The 16645-nt window shown below is 42.0% G+C and overlaps 1 protein-coding gene across 1 annotated transcript in view; it reads right to left on the reverse strand.

The window, feature by feature from the left end:
• Positions 1–16645, reverse strand: part of SOS2 (SOS Ras/Rho guanine nucleotide exchange factor 2) — a 355579-nt gene that overhangs the window by 42279 nt on the left and 296655 nt on the right. The window lies entirely within an intron of this gene.

Here is a 16645-nt window from a genome sequence, read left to right on the forward strand (position 1 = left end):
AATTCTGTTTTCTCCAACATTGGTGTGTCCGGTCCACGGCGTCATCCTTACTTGTGGGAACCAATACCAAAGCTTTAGGACACGGATGAAGGGAGGGAGCAAATCAGGTTACCTAAACGGAAGGCACCACGGCTTGCAAAACCTTTCTCCCAAAAATAGCCTCCGAAGAAGCAAAAGTATCAAATTTGTAAAATTTGGCAAAAGTGTGCAGTGAAGACCAAGTCGCTGCCTTACATATCTGATCAACAGAAGCCTCGTTCTTGAAGGCCCATGTGGAAGACACAGCCCTAGTGGAGTGAGCTGTGATTCTTTCAGGAGGCTGCCGTCCGGCAGTCTCATAAGCCAATCGGATGATGCTTTTAAGCCAAAAGGAAAGAGAGGTAGAAGTTGCTTTTTGACCTCTCCTTTTACCAGAATAGACGACAAACAGAGAAGATGTTTGTCTGAATTCTTTTGTAGCTTCTAAGTAGAATTTTAGAGCACGGACTACATCTAAATTGTGTAGCAAACGTTCCTTCTTTGAAACTGGTTTCGGACACAAAGAAGGTACAACTATCTCCTGGTTAATATTCTTGTTGGAAACAACCTTTGGAAGAAAACCAGGCTTAGTACGCAAAACAACCTTATCTGAATGGAACACCAGATAGGGCGGAGTACACTGCAGAGCAGATAACTCTGAAACTCTTCTAGCAGAAGAAATAGCAACCAAAAACAAAACTTTCCAAGATAATAACTTAATATCTATGGAATGTAGAGGTTCAAACAGAACCCCTTGAAGAACTGAAAGAACTAGATTTAGACTCCAGGGAGGAGTCAAAGGTCTGTAAACAGGCTTGATCCTAACCAGAGCCTGAACAAATGCTTGAACATCTGGCACAGCTGCCAGTCGTTTGTGTAGTAAGACAGATAAAGCAGAAATCTGTCCCTTTAGAGAACTCGCAGATAATCCTTTATCCAAACCTTCTTGCAGAAAGGAAAGAATCTTAGGAATTTTTATCTTATTCCATGGGAATCCCTTGGATTCACACCAACAGATATATCTTTTCCATATTTTATGGTAAATCTTTCTAGTTACCGGTTTTCTGACCTGAACCAGAGTATCTATCACAGAATCTGAAAACCCACGCTTTGATAGAATCAAGCGTTCAATCTCCAAGCCGTCAGCTGGAGGGAGACCAGATTTGGATGTTCGAATGGACCCTGAACAAGAAGGTCCTGTCTCAAAGGTAGCTTCCATGGTGGAACCGATGACATATTCACCAGGTCTGCATACCAAGTCCTGCGTGGCCACGCAGGAGCTATCAAGATCACCGAGGCCCTCTCCTGTTTGATCCTGGCTACCAGCCTGGGAATGAGAGGAAACGGTGGAAACACATAAGCTAGGTTGAAGGTCCAAGGCGCTACTAGTGCATCCACTAGAGTCGCCTTGGGATCCCTGGATCTGGACCCGTAGCAAGGAACCTTGAAGTTCTGACGAGACGCCATCAGATCCATGTCTGGAATGCCCCATAATTGAGTCAACTGGGCAAAGATCTCCGGGTGGAGTTCCCACTCCCCCGGATGGAAAGTCTGACGACTCAGATAATCCGCTTCCCAGTTTTCCACACCTGGGATGTGGATCGCAGATAGATGGCAGGAGTGATCCTCCGCCCATTGTATTATTTTGGTCACTTCTTTCATCGCTAGGGAACTCCTTGTTCCCCCCTGATGATTGATATACGCAACAGTCGTCATGTTGTCTGATTGGAATCTTATGAATCTGGCCTTTGCAAGCTGAGGCCAAGCCCTGAGAGCATTGAATATCGCTCTTAGTTCCAGAATGTTTATCGGGAGAAGAGACTCTTCCCGAGACCATAGTCCCTGAGCTTTCAGGGATTCCCAGACCGCGCCCCAGCCCACTAGACTGGCGTCGGTCGTGACAATGACCCACTCTGGTCTGCGGAAGCTCATTCCCTGGGATAGATGGTCCAGGGTCAGCCACCAACGGAGTGAATCTCTGGTCTTCTGATCTACTTGAATCACTGGAGACAAGTCTGTATAGTCCCCATTCCACTGTTTGAGCATGCACAGTTGTAATGGTCTTAGATGAATTCGTGCAAAAGGAACTATGTCCATTGCTGCAACCATCAACCCTACTACTTCCATGCACTGAGCTATGGAAGGACGTGGAACAGAGTGAAGAACTTGACAAGTGCATAGAAGTTTTGACTTTCTGACATCTGTCAGAAAAATCCTCATTTCTAAGGAATCTATTATTGTTCCCAAGAAGGGAACTCTTGTTGACGGAGACAGAGAACTCTTTTCTATGTTCACCTTCCATCCGTGAGATCTGAGAAAGGCCAGAACGATGTCTGTATGAGCCTTTGCTTTTGAAAGGGACGACGCTTGTATTAGAATGTCGTCCAAGTACGGTACTACTGCAATGCCCCTCGGTCTTAGAACCGCTAGAAGGGACCCGAGTACCTTTGTGAAAATCCTTGGAGCAGTGGCTAACCCGAATGGGAGGGCCACAAACTGGTAATGTTTGTCCAGAAAGGCGAACCTTAGGAACTGATGATGTTCTTTGTGGATAGGAACATGTAGGTACGCATCCTTTAGATCCACGGTAGTCATAAATTGACCTTCCTGGATAGTGGGTAGAATCGTTCGAATGGTTTCCATTTTGAACGATGGTACCCTGAGAAATTGTTTAGGATCTTTAAATCCAGAATTGGTCTGAAGGTTCCCTCTTTTTTGGGAACTACGAACAGATTTGAGTAAAATCCCATTCCTTGTTCCGTTATTGGAACAGGGTGTATCACTCCCATCTTTAACAGGTCTTCTACACAATGTAAGAACGCCTGTCTCTTTATTTGGTTTAAGGATAAGTGAGACATGTGGAACCTTCCCCTTGGGGGTAGTTCCCTGAATTCCAGAAGATAACCCTGAGAAACTATTTCTAGTGCCCAGGGATCCTGAACATCTCTTGCCCAAGCCTGAGCAAAGAGAGAGAGTCTGCCCCCTACTAGATCCTGTCCCGGATCGGGGGCTACTCCTTCATGCTGTTTTGTTAGCAGCAGCAGGCTTCTTGGCCTGCTTACCCTTGTTCCAGCCTTGCATAGGTTTCCAGGCTGGTTTGGGCTGTGAGGCATTACCCTCTTGCTTAGACGATGCAGAATTAGAGGCCGGTCCGTTCCTGAAATTGCGAAAGGAACGAAAATTAGACTTATTCTTGGCCTTGAAAGGCCTATCTTGTGGAAGGGCGTGGCCCTTTCCCCCAGTGATGTCTGAGATAATCTCTTTCAATTCTGGCCCAAAGAGAGTTTTACCTTTGAAAGGGATGTTAAGCAATTTTGTCTTGGATGATACATCCGCTGACCAAGACTTTAGCCAAAGCGCTCTGCGCGCCACAATTGCAAACCCTGAATTTTTCGCCGCTAATTTAGCTAATTGCAAAGCGGCATCTAAAATAAAAGAGTTAGCCAACTTAAGTGCGTGAACTCTGTCCATAACCTCCTCATACGGAGTCTCTCTACTGAGCGACTTTTCTAGTTCCTCGAACCAGAACCACGCTGCTGTAGTGACAGGAACAATGCACGAAATGGGTTGTAGAAGGTAACCCTGCTGTACAAAAATCTTTTTAAGCAAACCTTCCAATTTTTTATCCATAGGATCTTTGAAAGCACAACTATCCTCGATAGGGATAGTAGTTCGTTTGTTTAGAGTAGAAACTGCCCCCTCGACCTTAGGGACTGTCTGCCATAAGTCCTTTCTGGGGTCGACCATAGGAAATAATTTCTTAAATATAGGGGGGGGGAACAAAAGGTATGCCGGGCTTCTCCCACTCCTTATTCACTACGTCCGCCACCCGCTTGGGTATAGGAAAAGCGTCGGGGTGCACCGGAACCTCTAGAAACTTGTCCATCTTGCATAATTTCTCTGGAATGACCAAGTTGTCACAATCATCCAGAGTAGATAACACCTCCTTAAGCAGTGCGCGGAGATGTTCTAATTTAAATTTAAATGTCACAACATCAGGTTCAGCTTGTTGAGAAATTTTTCCTGAATCTGAAATTTCCCCATCTGACAAAACCTCCCTCATGGCCACTTCAGATTGGTGTGAGGGTATGACAGAACAATTATCATCAGCGCCCTCCTGCTCTTCAGTGTTTAAAACAGAGCAATCACGCTTTCTCTGATATGCAGGCATTTTGGATAAAATATTTGCTATGGAGTTATCCATTACAGCCGTCAATTGTTGCATGGTAATAAGCATTGGCGCGCTAGATGTACTAGGGGCCTCCTGCGTGGGCAAAACTGGTGTAGACACAGTAGGAGATGATGTAGTATCATGTCTACTCCCCTCATCTGAGGAATCATCTTGGGCAATTTCATTATCTGTGGCAGTACTGTCCTTACTTTGTTTGGACGCTATGGCACAATTATCACACAATTTTGAATGGGGAGACACATTGGCTTTCATACCTATAGAACATAGCTTATCCGAAGGCACAGACATGTTAAACAGGCTTAAACTTGTCAATAAAGCACAAAAAACGTTTTAAAACAAAACCGTTACTGTCTCTTTAAATTTTAAACAGAGCACACTTTATTACTGAATATGTGAAAAAGTATGAAGGAATTGTTCAAAACTTACCAAAATTTCACCACAGTGTCTTAAAGCATTAAAAGTATTGCATACCAATTTTCAGAGCTTTAACCCTTAAAATAACGGAACCGGAGCCGTTTACAAATTTAACCCCTATACAGTCCCAGCTACAGCCTTTGCTGTGACCTAACCAAGCCCAGAGGGGAATACGATACCAAATGACGCCTTCTAGAAACTTTTCCAACTACTTTCAGGTCCTCACACATGCATCTGCATGTCTTGCTCTCAAAAACAACTGCGCAGTAATGGCGCGAAAATGAGGCTCAGCCTACAACTGGGAAGGCCCTCCCTGACTGGAAAAGGTGTCTAACCATAGTGCCTGACGTTAAAAAACGTTCCCCAAGTTTATAAGTGTGAATTATCAGCATAAACATGTATAAAATGTCCAAATAAAGCAATCGATTTAGCCCATAAAAGTGTCTACCAGTTTTATAGCCCATATTAAGCCCTTTATTCTGTTTGAAACTAAGAAAATGGCTTACCGGTCCCCATGAGGGGAAATGACAGCCTTCCAGCATTACACAGTCTTGTTAGAAATATGGCTAGTCATACCTTAAGCAGAAAAGTCTGCTAACTGTTTCCCCCAACTGAAGTTACTTCATCTCAACAGTCCTATGTGGAAACAGCAATCGATTTTAGTTACTGTCTGCTAAAATCATCTTCCTCTCACAAACAGAAATCTTCAGCCTTTTCTGTTTCAGAGTAAATAGTACATACCAGCACTATTTTAAAATAACAAACTCTTGATAGTAGAATAAAAAAAACTACATTTAAACACCACATACTCTTAACCATCTCCGTGGAGATGTTGCCTGTGCAACGGCAAAGAGAATGACTGGGGTGGGCGGAGCCTAGGAGGGACTATATGGCCAGCTTTGCTGGGACTCTTTGCTATTTCCTGTTGGGGAAGAGATATTCCCACAAGTAAGGATGACGCCGTGGACCGGACACACCAATGTTGGAGAAAGAGGCCCCTTGAACTATACGATGGTGATCTAACCACCAAGTCAGAGAGAGTCGAACATTGGGATTTAAGGATATTAATTGTGATATCTTTGTATAATCCCTGCACTATTGGTTCAGCATACAAAGCTGGAGAGGTCTCATGAAAACGAGCAAAGGGGATCGCGTACAATGCTGCAGTCATGAGACCTAAAACTTCCATGCACATAGCTACTGAAGGGAATGATTGAGACTGAAAGTTCTGACAAGCTGAAACCAATTTTAATCGTCTCGTCAGAGACAGAGTCATGGACACTGAATCTATCTGGAAACCTAAAAAGGTGACACTTGTCTGAGGAATCCAAGAACTTTTTGGTAAATTGATCCTCCAACCATGTCTTTGAAGAAACAACACTAGTTGATTCGTGTGAGATTCTGCAGAATGTAAAGACTGAGCTAGTACCGAGATATTGTCCAAATAAGGAAACACTGCAATACTCCGTTCTCTGATTACAGAGAGTAGGGCACCGAGAACCTTTGAAAAGATTCTTGGAGCTGTCGCTAGGCCAAATGGAAGATCGACAAATTGGTAATGCTTGTCTAGAAAAGAAAATCTCAGAAACTGATAGTGGTCTGGATAATTCGGAATATGAAGATATGCATCCTGTAAGTCTATTGTGGACATATAATGCCCTTGCTGAACAAAAGGCAGAATAGTCCTTATAGTCACCATTTTGAAAGTTGGCACTCTTACATAACGATTCAAAATTTTCAGATCCAGAACTGGCCTGAATGAATTTTCTTTCTTTGGGACAATGAATAGATTTGAATAAAACCCCAGACCCTGTTCCTGAAACGGAACTGGTCTGATTACCCCTGAAAGCTCTAGGTCTGAAACACACTTGAGAAAAGCCTGAGCCTTTACTGGATTTACTGGGATGCGTGAGATCTTACTCAGAATCCTATTCGGTACCGTTGAGAGACAATACTCTGAATCCATTGATTTTGGACAGAATCTACCCAAATGTTTTGGAAGAATCTTAATCTGCCCCTTACCAGCTGAGCTGGAATGAGGGCCGCACCTTCATTCAGACTTGGGGGCTGGCTTTGGTTTCTTAAACGGTTTGGATTTACTCCAACTTGAAGGTTTCCAATTGGAACCAGATTCTTTGGGGGAAGGATTAGTTTTCTGTTCCTTATTTTGTCGAAAGGAACGAAAATGGTTAGAAGCTTTAGATTTACCCTTAGATCTTTTATCCTGAGGCAAAAAAACTCCCTTCCCCCCAGTGACAGTTGAAATAATCAAATCCAACTGAGAACCAAATAACTTATTACCTTGGAAAGAAAGAGATAGTAATCTAGACTTAGATACCATGTCAGCATTCCACTATTTGAGCCACAAAGCTCTTCTAGCTAAAATAGCTAAAGACTTAGATTTAACATAAATTTTTATGATATCAACAATGGCATCACAGATAAAATGATTAGTATGTTGAAGCAAGCGAACAATGCTAGACAAATCAGGATCCATTTCCTGTTGCGCTAAACTTTCCAACCAAAAAGTTGATGTAGATGCAACATCAGCCATAGAAATGGCAGGCCTGAGAAGATAGCCATAATATAAATAAGCTTTCCTTAGATAAGATTCAAGTGTCAGGGTTTTTTCCCTGCTTTGTTTGCCATGTGCTGCTGGCAGCCATTTTACTTACCTCTCTTGCTGACTCTGGTTCATATTGTATGATGCTGCTCATTTCCTGCACTTTCTTTTATGGCCAGACTGGTGTACATCACCCGTGTGAGACAGGATGCAGTCTCAGAATTGTGATGTCATCACTTATTATTTAAAGGGCCTCTGTTCAGTATGCTTTGTCCTTGCGTTGTCTCAGACCTGTTTGTGAGAGCTCCTGTGTATTACCTGGCTGTCTGACATCCCTCCTGCTTCCTGATCCCTGGCCTGTTCCTAACTCCGGCTCGTCTGACTATTCGCTTTGGCTCCTGACTCGGCTCGTCTGACTACCAGCTCTGGTTTTGATTACTGGCTTGTTATTTGACTTGTGGACTTTTTATTATTTTTTGCTATTGTTAGACCTGGCAGCTTTTTGGCGTGTCTCCCCTGTCTTTTTGCCTTCTGCCCTCCTGGTTTTGGACTCTGTTTTTGCTGGTTTATTGTCTCTGCGCACTTTACCACTGCTAATCAGTGCTAAAGTGCAAATGCCCCCTAGGTAAATTGTCCTGTTGATTGGTTTATCCATGATTGGCATATTTGATTTACTGGTAAGTCCCTAGTAAAGTGCACTAGAGGTGCCCAGGGCCTGTAAATCAAATGCTACTAGTGGGCCTGCAGCACTGGTTGTGCCACCCACATAAGTAGCCCTGTAATCATGTCTCAGACCTGCCACCACAGTGTCTGTGTGTGCAGTTTTCAACTGCCAATTCGACTTGGCAAGTGTACCCACTTGCCAGGCCTAAACCTTCCCTTTTCTTACATGTAAGACACCCCTAGGTAGTCCCATGGGCAGGGTGCAGTGTATGGTTAAGGTAGGACATATAGTAATATGGTTTATATGTCCTAACAGTGAAATACTGCCAAATTCGGTTTTCACTGTTGCAAGACCACTCTGTCTCATAGGTTAACATGGGGGCTACCTTTATAAATTATTAAAGCATAGATTCCCTTTGAGAGCAGATGGACAGGTGGAGTTCGGGGTCCCTGAGCTCACGATTTAAAAATACATCTTTTAGTAAAGTTGGTTTTAAGATTGTGTGTTCGAAAATGCCACTTTTAGAAAGTGAGCATTTTCTTGCTTAAACCATTCTGTGACTCTGCCTTGTTTGTGGATTCCCTGTCTGGGTCAGTTTGACAGTTGGGCTGTTTGCACCTCTCACTAGACAGTGACACAAAGGGAGCTGGGGTGTAGCCCGCATTTCCTGATGAGCCATCTCTGCTAGGAGGGAGGGGAGGAGTGGTCATTCACACCTGAAAGGACTGTGCCTGCCCTCACACAATGCAGACTCCAACCCCCTGGTGTGTGCCTGAGGCCTTGCCTGGGCAAGGCAGGATTTCACAAGCAAGTGAGAATCTTCTTTGAAGTATGGTAGCCAAAATATGGCCAGGAGGTATAACTGGAGTGGGTAGAGACTCCTCCTTGGACAAAGGCGAAAATTGTCGAGAGAGGGCATCAGCCCTAACATTCTTACTACCAGGCAGGTAGGAGACCACATAATTAAACCGAGAGAAAAGTAGCGCCCATCTGGCCTGTCGGGGCGACAAACGTTTTGCTTCAGATAGATAAGTTAAATTCTTGTGGTCAGTAAGAATGAGCACCGGCACGCTAGTACCCTCAAGAAGATGCCTCCATTCCTTGAGTGCCAAAATTATGGCCAGTAATTCCCTGTCGCCAATTTCATAATTGCACTCCGCTGGAGACAGTTTCTTAGAGAAGAAACCACACGGATTCAAGGAACCGTCAGACGTAGGACGTTGAGACAAGAGGGCACCTACTTCAGTCTCAGACGCATCGACCTCAAGAATGAAAGGCAGGACAGGGTTAGGGTGAGCCAGAACTGGAGCGGCGGCAAAGGCAGTCTTAAGACTATCAAAGGCCTTAATGGCAGTAGGTGACCAATGGAGTGGATCATTTTTAATAAACTTCATTTTTAATAAACTTTCTATAGTAATTGGCGAACCCCAAAAAACGTTGAATAGACCGAAGACCAAGTGGCCGAGGCCACTGCAGAACTGCAGATAACTTCTCAGGATCCATGGAGAACCCTGCAACGGAGATAACATAACCTAGGAAGGTTACTTGAGTCTGATGCAAAAACCAATGCACCTCCTGAGAAACCTAGTGGTAAGTGTTTTGCTCCTGAGAATCTACGAACTAAACTTTTGCACACTCACCACTATCCTAAAGCCGCAGGTCACCCAGGCAAGAACCAAATGATTTGGTCTGTCACTCGACAATTCTGGTGGCCAGTTCTTCATTCTGATGTTGCTGAGTATGTTGCCTCCTGCTCAGTTTGTGCACAGAATAAGACTCCTCAACGTCTTCCTGTGGGTCTTCTTCAACCTATTGCTAATGGTGAGCGCCCTTGGACACATCTTTACATGGACTTCATTGTCGAGCTCCCTGTTTCCGATGGCAATACTGTTATCCTTATGGTGGTTGACCATTTTTCTCGAATGTCACATTGCATTCCCTTGAAGAAGTTGCCTACCGGTCAGGAGCTTGCTTCAATTTTTGCCCGGGAGGTCTTCAGTTTACATGGGTTACCCAAGGAGATAGTGTCGGACCGGGGTAGCCAGTTTGTCTCCAGATTTTGGCGTTCCTTTTGTGCTCAAAATGGGATCCAGCTTTCCTTCTCCTCGGCATATCACCCTCAATCCAATGGGGCTGCGGAACGGTCTAATCAAGCTCTGGAACAGTTCCTCCGTTGCTATGTCTCACATCACCACAATAATTGGTCTGAAGTGTTACCTTGGGCAGAGTTTGCTCATAATAGTGCTATTAATGCTTCCTCCAAGTTATCCCCATTCATGGCGAATTATGGGTTTCATCCATCCTTGTTGCCTGATTCATTCATGTCTCAGGGTATTCCGGCTTTGGAAGAGCATCTCCGGCAACTCGTGGTTGCAGATTCAGGATTGCCTTCATCATTCTATGCAGCGCCAAAAGTTCCAGGCTGATCGTAGGCGTCTGCCTGCGCCTTCCTACCAGGTTAGTGAGAGTTTGTCTGTCCTCCCGCAACTTGAACCTTCGTGTGCCTTCCAATAAACTGGCTCCCCGTTATGTTGGTGCTTTTCGAATACTCTGACGGGTCAATCCTGTGGCCTACACTCTTGACCTTCCTCCTGCTATGCGCATCTCCAATGTTTTTCATGTCTTCCTCTTGAAACCATTGGTTTGTAATCGGTTTACTACTGTGTTGCCTCGTCCCCATCCTATCTTTGTTGCCAACCATGAGGAGTATGAGGTCTGCAGCATTATTGACTCTCGTATGTCCAGGGGATGCGTACAGTATTTGGTGCACTGGAGGGGCTACTGTCCGGAGGAGCGTTCATGGGTTCCCTCCTCTGATGTTCATGCTCCTGCCCTCCTCCGTGCCTTCCATGACCGTTTCCCCAATAAGCCTTTTGTCCACCCGCTGGGGAGGGGTCGTTGAGGGGAGGGTACTGTCAGGATTTTTTCCCTGCTTTGTTTGCCATGTGCTGCTGGCAGCCATTTTACTCACCTCTCTTGCTGACTCTTGTGCATACTGTGTGATGCTGCTCATTTCCTGAAGTTCCTTTTATGGCCAGACTGGTGTACATCATCCGTGTGAGACAGGATGCAGTCTCAGAATTGTGATGTCATCACTTATTATTTAAAGGGCCTCTGTTCAGTATGCTTTGCCCTTGCATTGTCCCTCCTGGTTCCTGATCCCTGGCTTGTTCCTGACTCTGCTGTTCTACTTGTTCCTGATTCTGGCTCGTCTGACTACTCGCTTTGGTTCCTGACTCGGCTCGTCTGACTATTTGCTTTGGCTCCTGACTCGGCTAGTCTGACAACCAGCTCTGGTTTTGATTCCTGGCTTGTTATTTGACTTGTGGATTTTTTTATAATTTTTTGCTATTAATAAAGGTGTGATTATTTTTGCACTTCTCGTCTCAGTCTGATTCCTGGCATCCTGACATCGTTTCCTATCTAAAGGGTTTTAAAAGAAGTACTATCTTCCATAGGAATAGTAGTACGTTTAGCAAGAGTAGAAACAGCCCCATCAACTTTGGGGACCTTTTCACAAAACTCCAATCTAACTGCTGGCAAAGGATACGATTTTTTAAACCTTGAAGAAGGAATAAAAGAAGTACCAGGCCTATTCCATTCCTTAGAAATCATATCAGAAATAGCATCAGGAACTGGAAAAACCTCTGGAGTAACCACAGGAGGTTTATATACAGAATTTAAATGTTTACTAGTTTTAATATCAAGAGGACTAGTTTCCTCAATATCCAATGTAATCAACACCTCTTTTAACAAGGAACAAATATACTCCATTTTAAATAAATAAGAAGATTTGTCAGTGTCAATATCTGAGGAAGGATCTTCTGAATCAGATAGATCCTCATCAGAGGAGGATAATTCAGTATGTTGTCGGTCATTTGAAATTTCATCAACTTTATGAGAAGTTTTAAAAGACCTTTTACGTTTATTAGAAGGCAGGATGGCAGACAAAGCCTTCTGAATCGCATCAGCAATAAAATCTTTTATATTCACAGGTATATCATGTACATTAGATGTTGAAGGAACAACAGGCATTGTACTATTACTGATGGACACATTCTCTGCATGTAAAAGCTTATCATGACAACTATTACATACCACAGCTGGATATATAATCTCCACAAATTTACAACAGATGCACTTAGCTTTGATAGAACTGTTATCAGGCAGCAGGGTTCCAACAGTGGTTTCTGAGACAGGATCAGATTGAGACATCTTGCAAATGTAAGAGAAAAAACAACATATAAAGCAAAATGATCAATTTCCTTATATGGCAGTTTCAGGAATGGGAAAAAACATAATTTATGTAAGAACTTACCTGATAAATTCATTTCTTTCATATTAGCAAGAGTCCATGAGCTAGTGACGTATGGGATATACATTCCTACCAGGAGGGGCAAAGTTTCCCAAACCTCAAAATGCCTATAAATACACCCCTCACCACACCCACAAATCAGTTTAACGAATAGCCAAGAAGTGGGGTGATAAGAAAAAAGTGCGAAAGCATAAAAAACAAGGAATTGGAATAATTGTGCTTTATACAAAAAAATCATAACCACCACAAAAAAAGGGTGGGCCTCATGGACTCTTGCTAATATGAAAGAAATGAATTTATCAGGTAAGTTCTTACATAAATTATGTTTTCTTTCATGTAATTAGCAAGAGTCCATGAGCTAGTGACGTATGGGATAATGACTACCCAAGATGTGGATCTTCCACGCAAGAGTCACTAGAGAAGGAGGGATAAAATAAAGACAGCCAATTCCGCTGAAAAATACTCTTGGAAGAAGAACTAGAGGCGGAAAGATATAGGCAGGATGATACTTCCAAGGAAGTGACAATGCATCCACTGCTTCCGCCTGAGGATCCCTGGATCTGGACAGATACCTGGGAAGTTTCTTGTTTAGATGAGAAGCCATCAGATCTATTTCTGGAAGTCCCCACATTTGAACAATCTGAAGAAACAACTCTGGGTGAAGAGACCACTCGCCCGGATGCAACGTTTGGCGACTGAGATAATCCGCTTTCCAATTGTCAATACCTGGGATATGAACCGCAGAGATTAGACAGGAGCTGGATTCCGCCCATACCAGTATTCGAGATACTTCTTTCATAGCCAGAGGACTGTGAGTCCCTCCTTGATGATTGATATATGCCACAGTTGTGACATTGTTTGTCTGAAAACAAATGAACGATTCTCTCTTCAGAAGAGGCCATGACTGAAGAGCTTCTGAAAATTGCACGGAGTTCCAAAATATTGATTGGTAATCTCACCTCCTGAGATTTCCCAAACCCCTTGTGCTGTCAGAAACCCCCATACAGCTCCCCAACCTGTCAGACTCACAGTCCAGGTTGGAAGAAAAAAAGAAGCCCCCTGAACTAAACGATGGTGGTCTGTACCACGTCAGAGGGTGTCGAACAATCAGTTTTAAAGATATTAAATGAGATATCTTTGTATAATCCCGGCACCACTGGTTCAGCATACAGATCTGAAGAGGTCGCATGTGAAAATGAGCAAAGGGGAACACGTCCAATGCAGTAGTCATAAGAACCTAGAATTTCCATGCAAAAGGCTACCGAAGGGAATGATTGAGACTGAAGGTTTCGATAAGCTGAAACCAATTTCAGACGTCTCCTGTCCAACAGAGACAGAGTCATGGACACTGAATCTATCCGGAAATCTAAAAAAGGTTACTCTTGTCTGAGGAATCAACAAACATTTTGGTTAATTGATCCTCCAACCATGTTCTTGAAGAAACAACACTCATAAAAAGCTGGAAAGGATCTTTCCATTGAAAATGAGCAAAGGGAATTGAATCCAATGCTGTTAAAAAAATCTATGCATATATAGCAACTGAAGGAAATAATAGAGACTAAAGGTACCGACAGACGGAACCCAATACAAATTGTCCCTTGTCTGATAGAGACAAAGATAGTGACATAAACCATCTGGAAACCTAAAAAAAGGTGACCCTTGCGTGAGGAATCAAGAGCTTTTGAAAAAAGATCCTCTAACTATGTCCTGAAGAGCAAGTGAAACATATGAGAATCCGCATCCTCAGGAAATAATCTGAATGAAAACAGAAAAATGAAGAATACGCATTTATTGTATCTAAAGAAAACAAATAATGCTATCAATGACCACAAAAAGGCAAAATAGTTTGAATAAAACTCCAAAACCCAGTTCCTAGAAAAGGAACTGGAATAAAAACCCCAGAAGATTCCAGGTCTGAGCAGCGCTTGAACCCCATGGGTACCCAGCCATGCCTCAACAGTATCCAAAATATATAGGACAGAAACACACTGAAAGAAAGTGTTAGCCTTACTGGAATAAAATCAAAGAAATTTGGACAAAATAGAACCAAATAAATTTCAAAGAAGTCTTAACCTGCCCCTTACCAGCCAAGCTGGAATACGGCACGTGCATCGCAACATTAGGGAGCTAATTTCGAACCCCAATTAAAAACATGTTACTTGGGAAAGAACTCAGGATTCGTTCCTTAATAAGAACAACCAAACTAGTATAAGCTTAAAGTTTTAGTCTTAGAACTCAATCTTGAAGCCCATAGTAACAGTTAAGAATTGAATCCAATTATAATTGATTATCTTAGAACAAAAGAAATATGGATTTTTTTTTTTTTTTTTTTTTTTTTAAATCACAGAATTCTTCTAGCTAAAATAGCTAAAGACATAGATAAACCCTCATTTGCGAATATATTCAATAAAATGAAGACACAAATGAAATCATTAGCATGATAGTCCAGTTTAAAGGACCAGTCAAAACAGAGGACTTGCAAAATGCAAAACAACAAGACAAATGCAACGGCACCTAGTCTAGTAAATGTTGTCCCTTAACAATGCTAAAATAAATCATGATCTGATACTTGATCTTAAAGTAAACAGAAAAAATGAAGCAATTGCAATATCACAGGACCAAGAAAAGTACCTGAAACTAAATAATTTTCCAAAAATAAGATACAACTATATAAAGGAAAATAAATACTATTTTGCTATAAAAATTAGTAGTAGAGATAGTAGAGATAGCTCCAATAAATTGGAGAACCCTCCAAATTGAATTTAACTGCTGACAAAGAATATAGTTTAAAAATAAAAGAAAATTCTCAGCCTATTCCATTCCCTAGTATGGGGAATTGGAAAGAAAACCTCTGAAATCACAGAAGAAATAAAAAGGCAGAAATAGTGTCAGCTAGTCTTAAAGAACTAGTTACCTTAATATCCAAAATAATCAACACCTCTTCAACAAAGAACAAATGTACTTTAATAATAAAAAAATTATATAAAAAAGTAGATTTGTTAGTGTCAATATCTGATGAAGAGAATTTCTGAAAGAGAAAAAAACATCATCAGAGAAGGATAAATCAGTATGTTGTTGGTCATTTGAAACTTCAATAATTAAAAAAGAAGTGAAAAAGACCTAAAAATCGTATTAGAAGGCACAAAGTCAGACATAGCCTTAATCAGAAAAAATATTTCTTATAAATCTTCGAACATTTCTTGCACTTAAGAATGGAAATGTATAAAGCATAAATACTAATGGAATCTGCATGTAAAAGTATATCATAATAACTTATTACAAACCATAGCTAAAGATAAACATTTATAACATTTAAAATAAATGAACTTAGCTTTGGTAGAACTGAAACTCAGTTAAGCATTTTTCCAGAAGTGGCTTCTGACTCAGGGACAAACGGAGACATCTTGCAATATGTAATAGAAAAAACAACATATAAAACAAAATTGATCAAATTCCTTAAATGACAGTTTCAGGAATGGGAAAAAATGCCAGTGAACAAGCTTCTAGCAACCAGAAGCAATAAATAATGAGACTTAAATAATGTGGAGACAATAGTGACGCCCATATTTATTAGCGCCAAAAAAGACGCCCACATTATTTGGCGCCTAAATGCTTTTAACGCCAAAAATGACGCCACATCCGGAACGCCGACACTTTTGGCGCAAAAAAACGTAAAAAAAAAATGACGCAACTTCCGGCGACACGTATGACGCCGGAAACATAAAAAAAAATTTGCGCCAAAAAAGTCCGCGCCAAGAATGACGCAATAAAATGAAGCATTTTCATCCCCCGCGAGCCTAATAGCCCACAGGGAAAAAGTCAAATTTTAAGGTAAGAAAAAAATTGATTAATTCATATGCATTATCCCAAATATGAAACAGACTGCCTGAAATAAGGAATGTTGAATATCCTGAGTCAAGGCAAATAAATGTTTGAACACATATATTTAGAACTTTATATAAAAGTGCCCAGCCATAGCTTAGAGTGTCACAGAAAATAAGACTTACTTACCCCAGGACACTCATCTACAAGTAGTAGAAAGCCAAACCAGTACTGAAACGAGAATCAGTAGAGGTAATGGTATATATAAGAGTATATCGTCGATCTGAAAAGGGAGGTAAGAGATGAATCTCTACGACCGATAACAGAGAACCTATGAAATAGACCCCGTAGAAGGAGATCATTGAATTCAAATAGGCAATACTCTCCTCACATCCCTCTGACATTCACTGCACGCTGAGAGGAAAACCGGGCTCCAACCTGCTGCGGAGCGCATATCAACGTAGAATCTAGCACAAACTTACTTCACCACCTCCATAGGAGGCAAGGTTTGTAAAACCGGTGTGGTGAGGGGTGTATTTATAAGCATTTTGAGGTTTGGGAAACTTTGCCCCTCCTGGTAGGATTGTATATTCCATACGTCACTAGCTCATGGACTCTTGCCAATTACATGAAAGAAAGATAAATAAAGGATGTTTA

Source organism: Bombina bombina, chromosome 1 (genome assembly GCF_027579735.1).
Source record: "Bombina bombina isolate aBomBom1 chromosome 1, aBomBom1.pri, whole genome shotgun sequence".
In the NCBI taxonomy this organism is placed as follows: Eukaryota; Metazoa; Chordata; class Amphibia; order Anura; family Bombinatoridae; genus Bombina; species Bombina bombina.